We start from the raw sequence: 15,056 nt of genomic DNA on the forward strand, positions 1-15,056 counted from the left end.
AGCACTGTACTAAGTGCTTGGGAAGTACAAGTTGGCAACATACAGACGGTCCCTACCCAACAGTGGGCTCACAGTCTAGAAGGGGGTGACAGAAAACAAAACAAAACATATTAACAAAATAAAATAAATAGAATAAATTTGTACAAATAAAATGGAGTAATAATGAGTAATAAATAAATAGAGTAATAAATACCATTAATATTGTTGTCCACTAGCGGACTTGACATGACTGACTCCATTTTGTGTATGCTAACAGTAACCCTCCATTATGTGCAGGCCAAGAGAACAACTCCTTTTTTTTTGTATTTTATGCAAGGCTCAACAACAGACATCTTCAAGGCCAGTAACACCTATCTATGCAAGGCCATAGGGCAGATAACAACAACCTGCACAAGGCAGTGAAAACAGAGAATAATGAGAATTTATAACATCCTGTCCTAATTGGATTCCTGAAATTCCCAGTTGCTCCGCTCCCACGTTGCTGTAACTCAATAAAAGACACAGTGAGAATGGGATCGGGGCCGCTTGTCACTCGTCCCTCTCCCGAGAGGTGAACGGGCAGGGAGCCACTTTCCCTCTTTACTGCTCTATCTGAACTCATGTCTCCGAGTCATTTTTCCTATCTGCGTCACCACCCTGGGTACAAGAACCCTGCTGCCGATTTACACCGATTAACCTATTTTGCACCCTACTTGTCGATAACATATTCATTGATCGATTTGAGGGTATCTACCAGCTCTGTCCTATAGTTCTCTCCCAAATACTTAGTACACTACTCTGCATATAGTAAGGGCTCAGTAAATACCATTGACTGATAGACTGATTAGTGACAAGCAAGGCATACACATGGGCTTGAGCTGGGACTGACATCTGAAAGGTCAATTATCAGTTTCACAATTCCTGGATTGGTTTCAGCTTAGTGCTAAGAGCCCTTAGCAATTTTTCAGCTTGGCTCTTAACCAAATTCTCCCGGCTGAAAAAAACAACTTTCTGTGGAATTAGTTAAGCCACCTCAAAGAGATAGCAGCCTAACCACAAATTGCAAACATCTGTGCACCTGATGAGACAGGAGATAAATGGGGTGGCCTCTAATATATGAAGTTTTTAGAGCAGAAGACAATCACCTCACTCAAAGGTTCTGTCCCACTTGGGACCCAGTAACTGTTCCCCACAATTGAGGTGTTGGTCGGTAGCATGAGAAAGCATCGTGGGACTTTATCCAGGCTCCAGGCTTTCGATCTAAAAGCCAACCAATCAGTCAATCAACCAATGGTATTTATTTAGTACCTACTGTATGCACAGCACTGTACTAACCGCTTGGGAGAGTACGGTACAGCAGACTTGGCGGACACATTCCTTTCCCAAACCGAGTTTACAGTCTAGAGGGGGAGACCAACATTGATATAAATAAAGAAATTATAGAAATAATAATAATAATGATAATGGCGTTTGTTAAGCACTTACTACGTGCAAAGCACTGTTTTAAGTGCTGGGGGGATACAAGCTGATCAGGTTGTCCCACGTGGGGCTCGCAGTCTTAATCCCCATTTTACAGATGAGGTAACTGAGGCTCAGAGATGTTAAATGACTTGCCCTGTCACCCAGCTGACAAGTGGCGGAGCTGGTATTAGAACCCATGACCTCCGACTCCCAAACCCGAGCTCTTTCCACCAAGACATCCTGCTTGACAAAAGTGCTAGGGGGCTGAGGGCGGGGGTGAATAAAGGGAGCAAGTCAGAGCAACGCAGAAGGAAGTGGAAGAAAAGGGTATGGGGGCTCACTCAGGGAAGGCCTCTTGGTGGAGGTGTGCCTTAAATGAGCCATAAAATTCCCCCATTTCCCCAGGTTTGGCGAGCGTTTAATCAGGGAAGGCCTCTCGGGGGAGACATGCCTTTAAAAGAACCATAAAATTCCCCCATTTTCCCTAAATTCTACCTCCCTGAAATGAGGAGTGCCGATGAAGGGTGAATTTGAGTAAAATAATGGCACACTGAAGAATGAGTGGAAAGGAAAGGATCAACGTTGTGAAGTTCAAAAAAGTCAGTCATGCACGGGTCTGGGAGTAAGAAGGTTAAGGGTTCTAATCTTGGCTCTGCCACTCGTCAGCTGTGTGACCTTGTCAAAGTCACTCTCCTTCTCTGTGCCGCGGTTCTCCTGTTCTCCCTCCTTTTTAGACAGTGAGCCCCATAAGAGACAGGGACTGTATCTGAACTAATTCACTTGTTTCTACCCCAGGGCTTAGAACGGTGTTGAACACATAGTAAGCGCTCAAATAGAATAAATAAATAGCATAAAAAAAGTGTTCCATGAGACACCCTGGGCAACAGGGCTTAGAGTGGTGCTTGCTTCCAAGTAAGCGCTTAACAAATACCATTATTATTATCCAAGATCTGCAAGGGCCATCAGCGGCCACCCAAGTGGCCAGCCTTAAAGCTGACCCGCCCTTCCATCCTGTCTTTTTCACCTTCCCTGCCTTTTCCTTCCACTCTCCCCAGGCTCTTGGATTAAGAGCCCCCCAAAACCTGGCCTCCTCGAATTATTTCTTACACCAATAGTCCTTCCCAAGAGGCTGAAAGGAACAGAAGCAGGGAGGAGAGAAGTAGCACGGCCTAGCAGAAAGGGCCCAGGCCTGGGAGCCCGAGGATCTGGGTCCCAACCCCGGCTCTGCCACCCCTCGGCTGTGCGACCCTGGGCAGTTCGCTTCACTTCTCTGGGCCTCAGTCATCTCATCTACAAAGTGGAGGGACAAAAGTGTGAGCCCTATGTGGGATAGAGACCGTGTGCAACCTGTCTTGTATCCACAGTGGTGCCTAGCACACAGAAAGTGCTTAACACATGCCATTAAAAAGGAAGCAAAAAGGAGAGACAGAGTGGAGGGGATTGTGGGGCCTGGGGGCTGGGGAGGCCTCAGGGAAGAGCTTTAGAGCTTGAGTCATTGATTGATTCCTTTTTTTTAATTTTTTAATGACATTTATTAAGCTGTTACTATGTGCAAAGCACTGTTCTAAGCGCTGGGGGGGGTTACAAGGTGTTCAGGTTGTCCCACGTGGGGCTCTTCATCCCCATTTTACCGATGAGGTAACTGAGGCACAGAGAAATGAAGTGAATTCCCCAAAGTCACACAGCTGACAAGTGAGGGAGCTGGGATTTGAACCCATGACCTCTGACTCCAAAGCCCGGGCTCTTTCCACTGAGCCACGCTGCTTCATTGATTCATTTGCTCGTTTATTCTTGTTTATTGAATAACCTCCTTGGTGCAAAGCACTGTACTAGGCACTGGAAAAGCCCTGGATGAGAATTAGACCCTATCCTCGAAGAGCATTTGAATGGGTTGCAGGTGTCTGTAATTAAGGACGGTTTTCCAGATCCTTTTAACACTGAGCAGCTGCAAATGCCCTTCTCCTTAATAGCCTTCTGCCTCTTTTTTTTTCCTTGCTCCTACAGCCCCGCCTCTTGAAAACCCAGTCTCTCCATTAGTCTCTCCAGTCAAGGGGGCAGGGGCACTGCTCCTTTAATGTCCCAGAGGTAAGGCCTGTGGGTTTTACCTGTTGAGAAGAGAAGGAGGCTGAGGAGAGAAGACAGAGTGTGTTCCTCTGGCATTCTGGTGAGGAGGGCCTGTAATGGCCCTATGATTAGCTTATCTTTTTTTCAGTTGTGGTAGTTGATATATTGGATTAAGAGTCCCCCAAAGTTGGCTTTCTCTACCTACTTCATACACCAGTGGTCCTGGTGGTGCTGAGGCGGGTAGGACAAATGGTTTGGTTTTGATGGATCCGAAGTGACTTGACCTGATGCTTTTTGGGGGTAACTTAATGCTGGGCTAACTGATGTTAGGGAGTGGCTTGTGAGGGGAGTTGGATGCTTAGGTTTGGGATATTAGTGATTTTTAATTCATTATGGTGATTGAGGGGGTTGAGGAATGGGCTGGGCTCAGGGTTAGAATGAAAGGGGTGAAGAAAGGAGACCCGCACTGGGGATAACTGACATAACGGTGGTGCCGGCGGTACCCTGGTGAAGGGGGCTGCAGTTAGGAGTTTGTACTCACCCCAGTGCTTAAGACAGTGCTCTGCCTACAGTAAGTGCTCCATAAATATGATTGATTTTGTATTATTGATAAAAAATAATGGTGCTTGTTAAATACTTACTATATGCCAAGCACTGTACTAAACACTGGAGTAGATACAAGCTAGGTAGTGACAGCGATGGAGTTGATAATCTAGGGTTGGGATAAGTGATATCACCTGCACTGAATTATCCAAGGAAGGGGAGGGGGGGTGAAGAAAGCTGGAGTTGCGTGTGTAGCAGGGCAGGCAGGAGACTAGGGCTGGATAGTCATTGTCAGTTGGATTAATGATGTGTATGTAGTGGAGAGGGCTGAGGGTGGTAGGAGAATAATGTGTTGGATAGCATTTCCTTGTCCATTCTGTTGATGAGATGATGGTGTTTCGTAGGTACTTAATATGTGTTCCAAGTGCTGTCAGATTGGACACTGATGTGTGCGGTTAACAGTGTTGGTAGCCGGGCCTCTGATTTTGTTCTCTGGAGTGGAGGAAGTTGAGGGGTTGTGATGCAATGAAGTTCATTTGTATTTTAGGGAGATGATTGCTGCTCTGGATCTAGAGGTGAGGGTTTTGATGGGGCTGAAACCATGGGGTGCATGAGGGGGGTGCATGCTCACTGTGTCTGAGTGTCTCTGTGTGTCTTTGTCTCTGTCATTGAGCTCTCTTCCTGTGCTCTCGCCAGGCCCCAGTTAGCTAGTGTTGCCTACTTGACCCTAAAGTCATCCAAGCGAGTGACCTTCCACAACCTCAACACAGGACTTTGTGCCTGGAATGTGCTGGATTCCAGACACAGTTTCTGCAGGGATTGTGCAACCCCCCACCCCATTATCCAAAATGGGGTGCCTCTCCAGCCCCCATCCACGGAAAACTTGCCCTCTGTTCTCCACTCTCCTCACTGAATTCAGCACCGTGGGTCGGTCCTGGAGCGTCAGAATGTGAGTCCCCCCGGGGACGGGAACCGAGACCCACCGATGGGGAAGGGGTGGGGTGGCAGCGCCATCACGCAGCCCTCGAGGGCAGATTGCGCCGACCGCAGCTCGCCGTCGGGAGACTCTTTTTGGGCTTCCCAATTCCTGTACCCTGAGATACAAGTCTCCCATTATGCCGCTGTGGGACTCCATGAGAGCCCCACAAGAGCCCAGCAGTGAGTTGGGGTTCAGTGGCCCCACCCATGTGGAGTAGACTGTAAACTGGTTGTGGGTGGGGAATGTCTGTTCCACTGTGCTCTCCAAAATGCTTAATACAGTACTGCGTGCTCAGTATATACACCGGCCTGACCCAGAGCACCGCCGACACAAGCGCGGTTGTAAGAGCAGAGGCCGCGTCTCCAACAGTATTCGTTGAGTACTTAATAGATGCGCGCCTGGGAGATGGAGTTACGATGTGCACATCTCTCCTTGAGTTGGCATCTAGTCTACAGAATATTTCCAATTGACTCTTCCACCCACTTGTCACGGCTCCTACATAAATGGACGTAATTTATTCCTATTAAAGTCTGTCTCCCCTTCTGGATGGTAAGGTCACAGTGGACAGAGAATCTATCGATGGTTATATTGTGCTCTGCAGTAAGTGCTGGACAGGTACGATTGACTGAGGCCTCTCACGCCCGTCGGGCTCTTTGTACGGTGCTCTGTCAAATGGCGTACGATAAACACTCTTGCTGTCTTAATGCAATACTGCCACCCTTCACTCTACCTACTGATTTACTTGTTTTTCATGCCGATTCAAGCTTATCATGGGTTCAGCATGTACAACTTCATGTACTGACAGTGTCTATGCCGTTCCACCTGCATAAAACTCAATTTTAATGCCTGTCATGTAGATCGGACACTTCCTGAGAGCAGGGGCAATGTGTGCTATGTAACGCTGACCTCTTTGAAGCATTCTCCCCATGTTGTTCCAAAGTCATTGTGTACCCCTCTAGGCTGTGAGCTTGTTGTGGCATGTTTGTTGCATTGTTCTATTGTAGTATGTGCCAACGGGTTAGCAGAGTGTTCTGCACATGGGAAGCACTCCAATGCAATGAACTGACTGACTGACTTAGATTGTGAGCTCCCAGTGGGCAAGGACTGTGTCTCCTAAATCGGGTGCTTGAGGGGGTGTGGTCTAGCGCTAGGCCAAATTTGGGGTCAGCTGCCCCAATCCGGCCTCCTGTGGAGCAGGGGTGAAGGACCTGGCACTGGGTAAGTGTTCAGGGATTTGGCTGCCTGAGAGAAAGGGCAGAAGCCCAGCTTGTTTCTGCCCCCTGGAGAAGCCTCTTAGACAATCCTGTTCAAAGATAAGCCCCTGGGGAATTGGTGGGTGGGGTCTGCAGGGGCCGTGACTCTGGGGGAAACCCAGACTGCCTGGGGTGTCCTGCCTTGGGGTGACAAAGCCAGTCAGGGCCTCCCCTGCAGGGTGTGTGAATGGCAGCTGCTCTGTTGTGTCGGAGGGGTCGCCCCTCATCTCTGGCTCTTACTCGGGCTCTCGCTCTTTCTCTCTCTCTCTTACTCGCTTCCTCTTTTCCTCTTGTGCTCGCTCTCACTTCTGGGGTGAGTGAGCCTGCAGGGGACAGTCCAGCTGCAGCATGGGGGCACAGATGGGGCTGGGGCTGCAGCCCCCGCGATCTGAGACCTGACAAGATTTCTCCTTAGGGCCAAGGAAAGAGCCTGAGCCCCAGGTGCATCCTGGAAGACCCTGACCCCTGGTCCAACCCCGCCTCCCAAGGACGTGTTGGTGCAGACAGGACTGGACAGAACAGTGAGTTTTATGCATTAAGCTTGGGGCTGTCTGGGTTCTGTTTCGGGCAAGTGGAAGGAATCGATGGGCTTTATAGTGCACTTAAGTCTAGAGCACGCCATGAAGTGCTTGAGAGAGTATAGTAAGGGGAACCATATCCCCCACTACTACTACTACTACTACTACTACTACTACTACTACACACACACACACACACACACACACACGCCACTGCATCCTTATAGTCCACAAACCGGAGTAATGACTGAGTCCCTCTGGGCTCGGCAGTGACCCCTGACCAGGCTGCTACCCAACATCCAACTTCCTGCTCCCAGGCTGGAGGAATTGGCTCCCCACTGGAGACCCATCCAAGCCTTCCCCACGCCCAACTGTGCTTGACTGGCTCTCTCCCCCTGGCCGGGCTGCGGCATACCTTGTCGGCCAACCAACGGTCACATCTGTCCCCAGGAAAGCCACAGCACAGCCCCGAACCGGACCACCCGACCCTGTGGACAGTGGAGGACTGACCAGCTACTCACCTGGTGTTATGGACACTCATAGATTGATTGCGCCGGCCCCACCATGAGGGAATCGGTTGGCACTGGGCTGCTGCCCCCTGGTCACCGCTCCCCCACGCCCTGGCCCCCCACCCCCCTGGCCCCCCAACCCACAACTGTATCCCCTCCTTCCAGACAATGCCATTTCTTTTAGGAGTCAAGGGTCAAACCCCGCATCATGGGTGCCAAATCAGTCTCTTGCAACTCTAGGAGGTGATGGAGGTGTGTGTGTGTGTGTGTCTGTTTCTTGTGTGAGAGCGAGGGCTGGGACATGAGCAGGGCGAGAGGGGCTGCCCTACTTCGGAGGGGTAAAGGTTTCTGGAAACAGGGGTCTAGAGTCCTGTGCCTGTACTCCGTGGACCTCAAGACCGGGTGTGAAGTCGTGCCGGGGCCCTTAATTCTATAGTCAGTGCGACTTACTCCCGCTCTGGTCCGTTGGGAGTTCTCGGGCCTGCTCTGGCTTCAAGAGTACAGACTCTCTTTCCCACCGAGGGGCGTGCCCGTGGGGGAGTGGGGTACAGGGACAGAAGTAGTGGGGTGTGTGTGTGTGTCTATCTGTATGCATGCGTCACTACTCTATGTCCTCCATCCCTCCTGGCTGAGCACAATAGTGGGGGAGAGGACTAGCAGCAAATTCTAAAGTGGGAAGATGCAGAATGGTTTTCCCCCCCCAATCCTACCAACAGAAATGGCACGGTCTGGCCCCCTCCTCTCGTCCTCCCCTCTCTATCCCCTTGGCTGCCTGGGCTCTGTAAGCCCATCTACATCTGTATGGAATAAAATGGATATTTTTTTCTGTCTTTCCTGTGTCCCTCGATCCACTGGCAGCTGGCTCTGCTCCCCAGAAGGGTTATAATTTGGGGGTATGAGCGGTGTACTCAAAGCAGGAGGATGTCACCAGCTTCTAATTTGTAGATTGACAAGCTCTCACCCTCCCTCCTCCCTCCCCACCTCCACCTTTCATTCCTTCAGTCTCACCCACGCATGTAAGGGGGATGGAGATGTGAGAGGGCCAGCAGAGGGGGTGATGACACCCTCTTTTTCTCCTTCTCTCTCCCCCCATACCCACCCTGAGTGTCTCGAGAAGAATGTGGCTCCCATCGGTGGGAGAGTCTCAGATTTCTCTCTGCCCCTATCGACTTGTTGTGCAGGGCTAGGCCGGATGACATGACCTGCTTAGGCCCAAGAGACAGGAAGGCGGCGGCGTGAGTTGGAGGAGGGCAGTGGCTCAGACTGGAGGTTGTCCCAGGTTCTACTACTTGGGAATCAATCAGTCATATTGAAGTGACTTAAGTGACTTGCAGCGTGACTTTAGCGGTGTCCCTCCATCTCTCTGGGTTTCTGCTTTCCCCTCCCCTTTTCTAATAATAAATACAATCCTTGGGGTATTCATTGCTTAAATGCCAGAATACACATCACTTATGTATTTATATTCATGTATGTCTCCCCATCTAGTTTGTGAACACCTTGTTCATTCATTGTCATATTTATTGAGCGCTTACTGTGTGCAGAGCACTGTACTGAGCACTTGGGAAGTACAAGTTGGCAATGTATAGAGATGGTCCCTACCCGACAATGGGCTCACAGTCTAGAGGGGGAATGTGTCTACTAACCCTGTTGTAATAGTAGTGATGATACTAATAACTGTGGTATGTGTTAAGTGCTTGGCATAGGTTGGGCACTGCAGCAAGAGCTCGGTTAGACACAGGCCATCAGATTGGATACAGTCCCTGTCCCGCACAAGGCCTACAGTCTCCATCCCCATTGTACACATGAGGTAACTGAGGCCCAAAGAGGTGAAGGGACGTGCCTAAGGTCACACAGCAGACAAGGAGCAGAGCTGGAATGAATCACTTGTGGTATTTAAGTACCCAAAAAGTGGCAGGCACCGTACTAAATGCTGGGGGAGCAAAAGCAAAGCAGTTTGGACATCCTCCCTGTCCCACCTTGGGTTCACTTCTTAATCCCACCTCTGCCACTTGCCAGCTGTGTGACCTTGGGCAAGTCACTTAACTTCTCTGTGCCTCAGTTCCCTCTTCTGTAAAATGGGGATGAAGATTGTGAGCCCCACATGGGACAACCTGATCACCTTGTATCCTCCCCAGTGCTTAGAGCAGTGCTTTGCACATAGTAAGCGCTTAACAAATACCAAAATTATTATTATTTTCTCCAGTTTACAGCTGAGGTAGTTAAGGCACAGAGAAGGGAAGTGACCTGTGTGAGGTCACACAGCAGACAAGTGATGGAACTGGGATTAGAACCCACGACCCTCTGATTCTGTGCCCCAAGACAGGGAATTGTAACCAGACACATTCAGAATGGTGACATCATAGGTAACTATATGCAAGCATCCCCAAGCAGACAACTCAAATAATACCTATTCACGTGTAAATAGCCCACCTGGGTGGGTGTAATAATAATGATGGCATTTATTAAGCGCTTACTCTGTGCAAAGCACTATTCTCAGCGCTGGGGTGGTTACAAGGTGATCAAGTTGTCCCACGGGGGGCTCACAGTCTTAATCCCCATTTTACAGATGCATTAACTGAGGCACAGAGAAGTTAAGTGACTTGCCCAAAGTCACACAGCTGACAATTTGCAGAGCCAGGATTTGAACCCCTGTCCTCTGACTCCAAAGCCCAGGCTCTTTCCACTGAGCCATGCTGCTTCGTGCATATTTCAATTCCGTGCATACACACACACGCAGAGACAAATACACTTGTGACTTGATTCCAAGGCCCGTGACAAGAAGTTGTAACTAGACACACACAGAACGGAGACATCATAGGTGGCACATGCAAGCACGCACAAGCAGACAACTCCAATAACTTCACACTTATGCATAGCCCAACTGGTAGGGTGCACACACTAACACACACAGTTGTGCCCCAGATATCCCACCTACCTGTACTTTTAGTTTAGGGTCCGCCTCCCCTGGTAGAATGGAAGACACTTGAAGGCAGGGATCCTGTCTCCCAGCTCTGTTGAAGACTCCCAAGCACTTAGAATGGTGGTCTGCATAAAATAAACACCATTGATTAATCTCCCATGTGGCCTCTTAAGCAATGTCCAATCTGCTGAGCCAAACCCTTCTCCTTTAGTTAACAAGGCAGGGAAAGGAGAGAGAGAGAGAGGACAGAAATCTGGTTAGAAACGAGTTGGCCCCTAACCCCTTCCTGTCTAATAATAATTGTGGTGGCATTTTAAGTGTCCAGTTTGTGCCAAACACTGTACCGAGCACTGGGTAAATTCAAGATTATCGGGTCAGATTCAGTCACCGTCCCACATGGAACTCACAGTATAAGAAGGTGGGGGAAGAGGTATTGAATCCCCATCTTATTATTATTGTCATTATTAATAATGGTATGTTTTAAGCACTTAGCTATGTACCACACACTGTACCAGGAGCTGGGGTGGACCCAAACAAATCCAGTTGGATACAGTCCCTCTCCCACGTGGAGCTAATACCATGACTTCCGATTACTTTTGTTTTTCCAATTCCAAATGGCAAAATCTCCCTCTTCTAATCACTTTTTTTAGAGAAGCAGCGTGGCTCAGTGGAAAAAGCATGGGCTTTGAAGTCAGAGGTCATGGGTTCAAAACCTGGCTCCACCACTTGTCAACTGTGTGACTTTGGGCAAGTCACTTAACTTCCCTGGGCCTCAGTTCCCTCATCTGTAAAATGGGGATGAAGACTGTGAGCCCCACGTGGGACAACCTGATCACCTTGTAAATTCCCCAGCGCTTAGAACAGTGCTCTGCACATAGTAAGCGCTTAATAAATGCCATTATTATTATTATTATTGGGTGCTGGTAGTTCTGGATGCTGCAGTGAGTCTACCCAAATCTTTGTGGAAGTGGTGTAATTGTTATATAATCATGATGAGCTCATTAATCAATCCATAGTATCTAGTGCTTGCTGGGTGCAGAGCATTATATGAAGCGTTTGGGGGAGTCCAGTACATCGAAGTTGGAAGACACGAGCTGCCACCACGTCTAGAGGGGAAGACAGACATTAATATAAATTGCAGAGAGGGGAAATAGTTGAGTGGAAGTTTAATTGATGATTTGATGACACTGTCCTGAAAGAAACTCAGAAATATGCCACCCTCACACGGCATATTGTTGGAGAGATGGATATGGGAGTCATTCATGTTGATGTGGTAGCTGAAGCCGTGTTATTGTTGTTATTATTATTATTATTATGGCATTTAAGCGCTAAGCAGTGTGGCCTAGTGGAGAGAACCTCGGCCCGGACGTCAGAGGGACCTGTGTTCTAATCCTTGCTCTGCCGCTTGTCTGCTGTGTGACCTTGGGGAAGTCACTTCACTTCCCTCTATCTCAGTTACCTCATCTGTAAAATGGGGATGAAGACTGTGAGCCCCATTTGGGACAGAGACTGTGTTCAAAGCAATTTTCTTGTATCTACCCCATTACTTAGTACAGTGCCTGGTATATTTTAAGTGCTAAAGCAATGCCACATTACCACTACTAATTAATAATAATAACATTATTATTAACTGTCCCCTCCGTGCTCACAACCACTGCATTTCTGTACACCAAATGCGTAGTTTACAGGTATACATATAAGTTCTGCAGGGGAAATAGGGAACGTCCACTGGTCACTGACGTCGAGGATGCAGAAGGATAAAGAAGCCCGGGGGCGGGTGGGGGAAGAGGGCTTAATCAGAGAAGGCATCTTGGCGGAGTTGCGACCTTAATATTGTTTTGAAGACCTGGAGAGTGGCGGTCTGGCCAATGTGGAACGGGGAGGGCGATCCAGGCCAGGGGGAGGCGGGGAGAAAGGAGCCGGAGAAGCCGGCGCTGTTGGAGCAAAGTGCCACCAGGTGGCGATAGAGAAGCGCGGAGGCCCAGCATCATCTGGAAGGGAAGCAGCGCCGCCTGGTGGCCACATCCCGGAAGGACCTGGCTCCAAATCCAGCGTCGCCCACTTCTCTGCGAGGTGACCTTGGGTAAGTCATTTCACTTCCCCTGAGAATAATAATAATGGTATTTATTAAGCGCTTACTATATGCAAAGCACGTTCTAAGCGCTGGGGAGGTTACAAGGTGATCAGGTTGTCCCACGTGGGGCTCACAGTCTTCATCACCATTGTACAGATGAGGGTACTGAGGCACAGAGAAGTAAAGTGACTTGCCCAAAGTCACACAGCTGGCAAGTGGCGGGGCCGGGATTTGAACCCATTTGAACTCCAAAGCCCGTGCTCATTCCACTGAGCAATACTGCTGCTGAATCATTCATTTTTTCATGCATTCATTCAATCGTATTTATTGAGCACTTACTGTGTGCAGAACACTGTACTAAGCGCCTGGGAAGTCCAAGTTGGCAACATCCAGAGACGGTCCCTACCCAACGGTGGGCTCACGGTCTAGAAGGGGGAGCCCCCTCCTTCCTCTCCCCCTCGTCTCCCTCTCCATCCCCCCCCCTTACCTCCTTCCCTTCCCCACAGCACCTGTATATACGTATATATGTTTGTACATATTTATTACTCTATTTATTTTACTTGTACATATCCATTCTATTTATTTTATTTTGTTAATATGTTTGGTTTTGTTCTCCGTCTCCCCCTTCTGGACTGTGAGCCCACTGTTGGGTAGGGACTGTCTCTATATGTTGCCAACTTGTACTTCCCAAGTGCTTAGTACAATGCTCTGCACACAGTAAGTGCTCAATAAATACGATTGATTGATTAAGTGACTTGCCTGAGGTCACAGAGCAGACAAGTGGCAGAGCCGGGAGAAGCTGATGGTAAGGAGATTCCTTTTGATGCAGAGGCAGATAGGCGTCCACTGGAGGTCCTTGAGGAAAGGGGAAACATGGCCTGAGTGGTTTTGAAGAAAAATGATCCAGGCAGCAGAGTGAAGTATCAAGTGAAGTGGGACGAGACAGGAGGCAGGGAGGTTAGCAAGGAGGCTGATACGATAATCAAGGCAGAATAGAATAAGATTAGAACCCATGTCTTTTGACTCCCAAGTCTGTGCTCTTTCCACTAAGCCATGCTGCTTCTCAAATCTCTTTCCCAGCTATTTCCACCCAGGGGTATTAGTGATGTCCAGGCTGGCCCCTCGCTGCCCTATATAAGCTTCCTGGGCCTCACCCTGCTCCATGCTGAGTGTGTTTACTTCCATGTAAGTGTCTGGTGAGTTTAGGGAAAAAAGAGGGTTTGGGAGGAGGTGTTGAGTTTTGGGTAACTTTGAATGAGCTTTCTGGCTTGCTCTTCTGGGCCAGGTAATTTCCCTAAAGTCGTCCCTGTAGTCTTAATCCCCATTTTACAGATGAGGGAACTGAGGCACAGAGAAGTTAAGTGACTTGCCCAAAGTCACACAGCTGACAATTGACAATCTACCTCATTCCTCTCTGAAAAGCAGAGTTATGAGACTGAGTCGTCACAGGTGCGGACAGGGTATGTGGAGTGCCGGCATCATAACACTGAATTTTGTCTCGTTTGGGTTGGACCTGAAGTCCCTGGAGTAGAAGCCCCTCCTGGACTAACAGATTTGGAGGGGGTGGTTAAGAATTTGTAGGGTGGAGTTTTTCATTTGGCTTAGGTATGACCGATTGTGTCTGTAGAACTGATCTCACCTTTTCTGGTGTTGTGGTAACTGGGAGGAGGGAGAATGGAATATTTGCCACACAAAAGTTATCTGACATTCCTTCCCTTCTCTTTCCAGGTTTGAGACCGTCGATTCTTTGAGACATGAGACTCCGGCGATTTAGCTGTGGTCCCCAGCTGTGGACAGAGGGCACGGTGAGAAACACAATCCTTCAGTACCACTAGCGCGGCCGTCACCTCCCCTGCCCCGTCCCCCCCTCCCCCCCCCCCCCCCGCCAAGGTAACGTAATTGCGTCAGCTGGGACCGGCGGACAAGCTCCAATTATAACCCAGTTCCATCGGACCGATGGTCCTGGCAGGAAGTCCCACAGCCTGAGTGCCTGGCAGTGCACAGGTTGGGGTGGGAAAACTTGGACTAGCTATTACAGTCTCTCCAGAGGCTGCCCAATTCATTTCCCCAGCCTTGAGGACCATTCTTCCACAGTTTGGACTGTCAGGTTAATTCTTAGCCTTGCCCTGCAATTGAGATGGAGCCATGGGCTGTACTACTACCACACAGGGAAAGTGTTGGTTGTGTGCGTGCATGAATGACGGTGGGGCCGGTTAGCTAAGTGCGGGGATAGAAGAGTGAGCAAGTGGATGCCACTGTTGAAACAGAAGCTGGTCCCGGAAATGGGACTCTGTGGGGGACACTGGTTCCATTAGATTTGGTTGTGGGACTGAAGATACGAAGTCCTGAACTCTGTAGAGGGATAGAAGTCCTGCCTTCAGAGTCTCCCGGCACATCCTCAGTCCCCAAAGAAGGGACTCCTCTATGTCTGACAGTGGTTTCTGGGGAATCCAGGTAGGTGGTGGTCTGTCAGGAGCAAGGCGGGGATTGTCTCTGTCTATGTCATTGACTTCTGAGAAATTGAGTTAGGGGCATTTTTGTAGGAGATGGATGTTAGTAGTCCGAGTCACAGTGAGGCACAATGGAATAAGGTGTGATGACGGTCAAGCATACCGGCTGGGGAGCTGAAAATGCAGGCACTGTACTATAGAAGCTGACTTCTGTCCATTTTAGCAATATGCTGGTTATCTTTGGACTCAGTTATACCAGCCGTGCAGGCCTGATAGTTGTGTGGATGGCGGGGGATCGGCGGGAGG

General features: G+C 49.2%; 1 long non-coding RNA gene across 2 annotated transcripts; it reads left to right on the plus strand.

Annotated features, from left to right (window-relative positions):
* The first annotated feature begins 3,441 nt into the window (after positions 1–3,441).
* Positions 3,442–8,136, plus strand: LOC119941654. 2 transcript variants are annotated; one of them, XR_005455247.1, is made up of 4 exons: positions 3,442–3,604; positions 4,595–4,622; positions 6,695–6,800; positions 7,248–8,136. It is a non-coding gene; the product is annotated as an uncharacterized LOC119941654 (long non-coding RNA). The 2 variants fall into 2 exon arrangements; XR_005455246.1 differs by lacking the exon at positions 4,595–4,622 and having other exon boundaries at positions 3,456–3,604.
* Positions 8,137–15,056: the final 6,920 nt, after the last annotated feature.

This window comes from Tachyglossus aculeatus, chromosome 20, assembly GCF_015852505.1.
Source record: "Tachyglossus aculeatus isolate mTacAcu1 chromosome 20, mTacAcu1.pri, whole genome shotgun sequence".
Taxonomy (NCBI): Eukaryota; Metazoa; Chordata; class Mammalia; order Monotremata; family Tachyglossidae; genus Tachyglossus; species Tachyglossus aculeatus.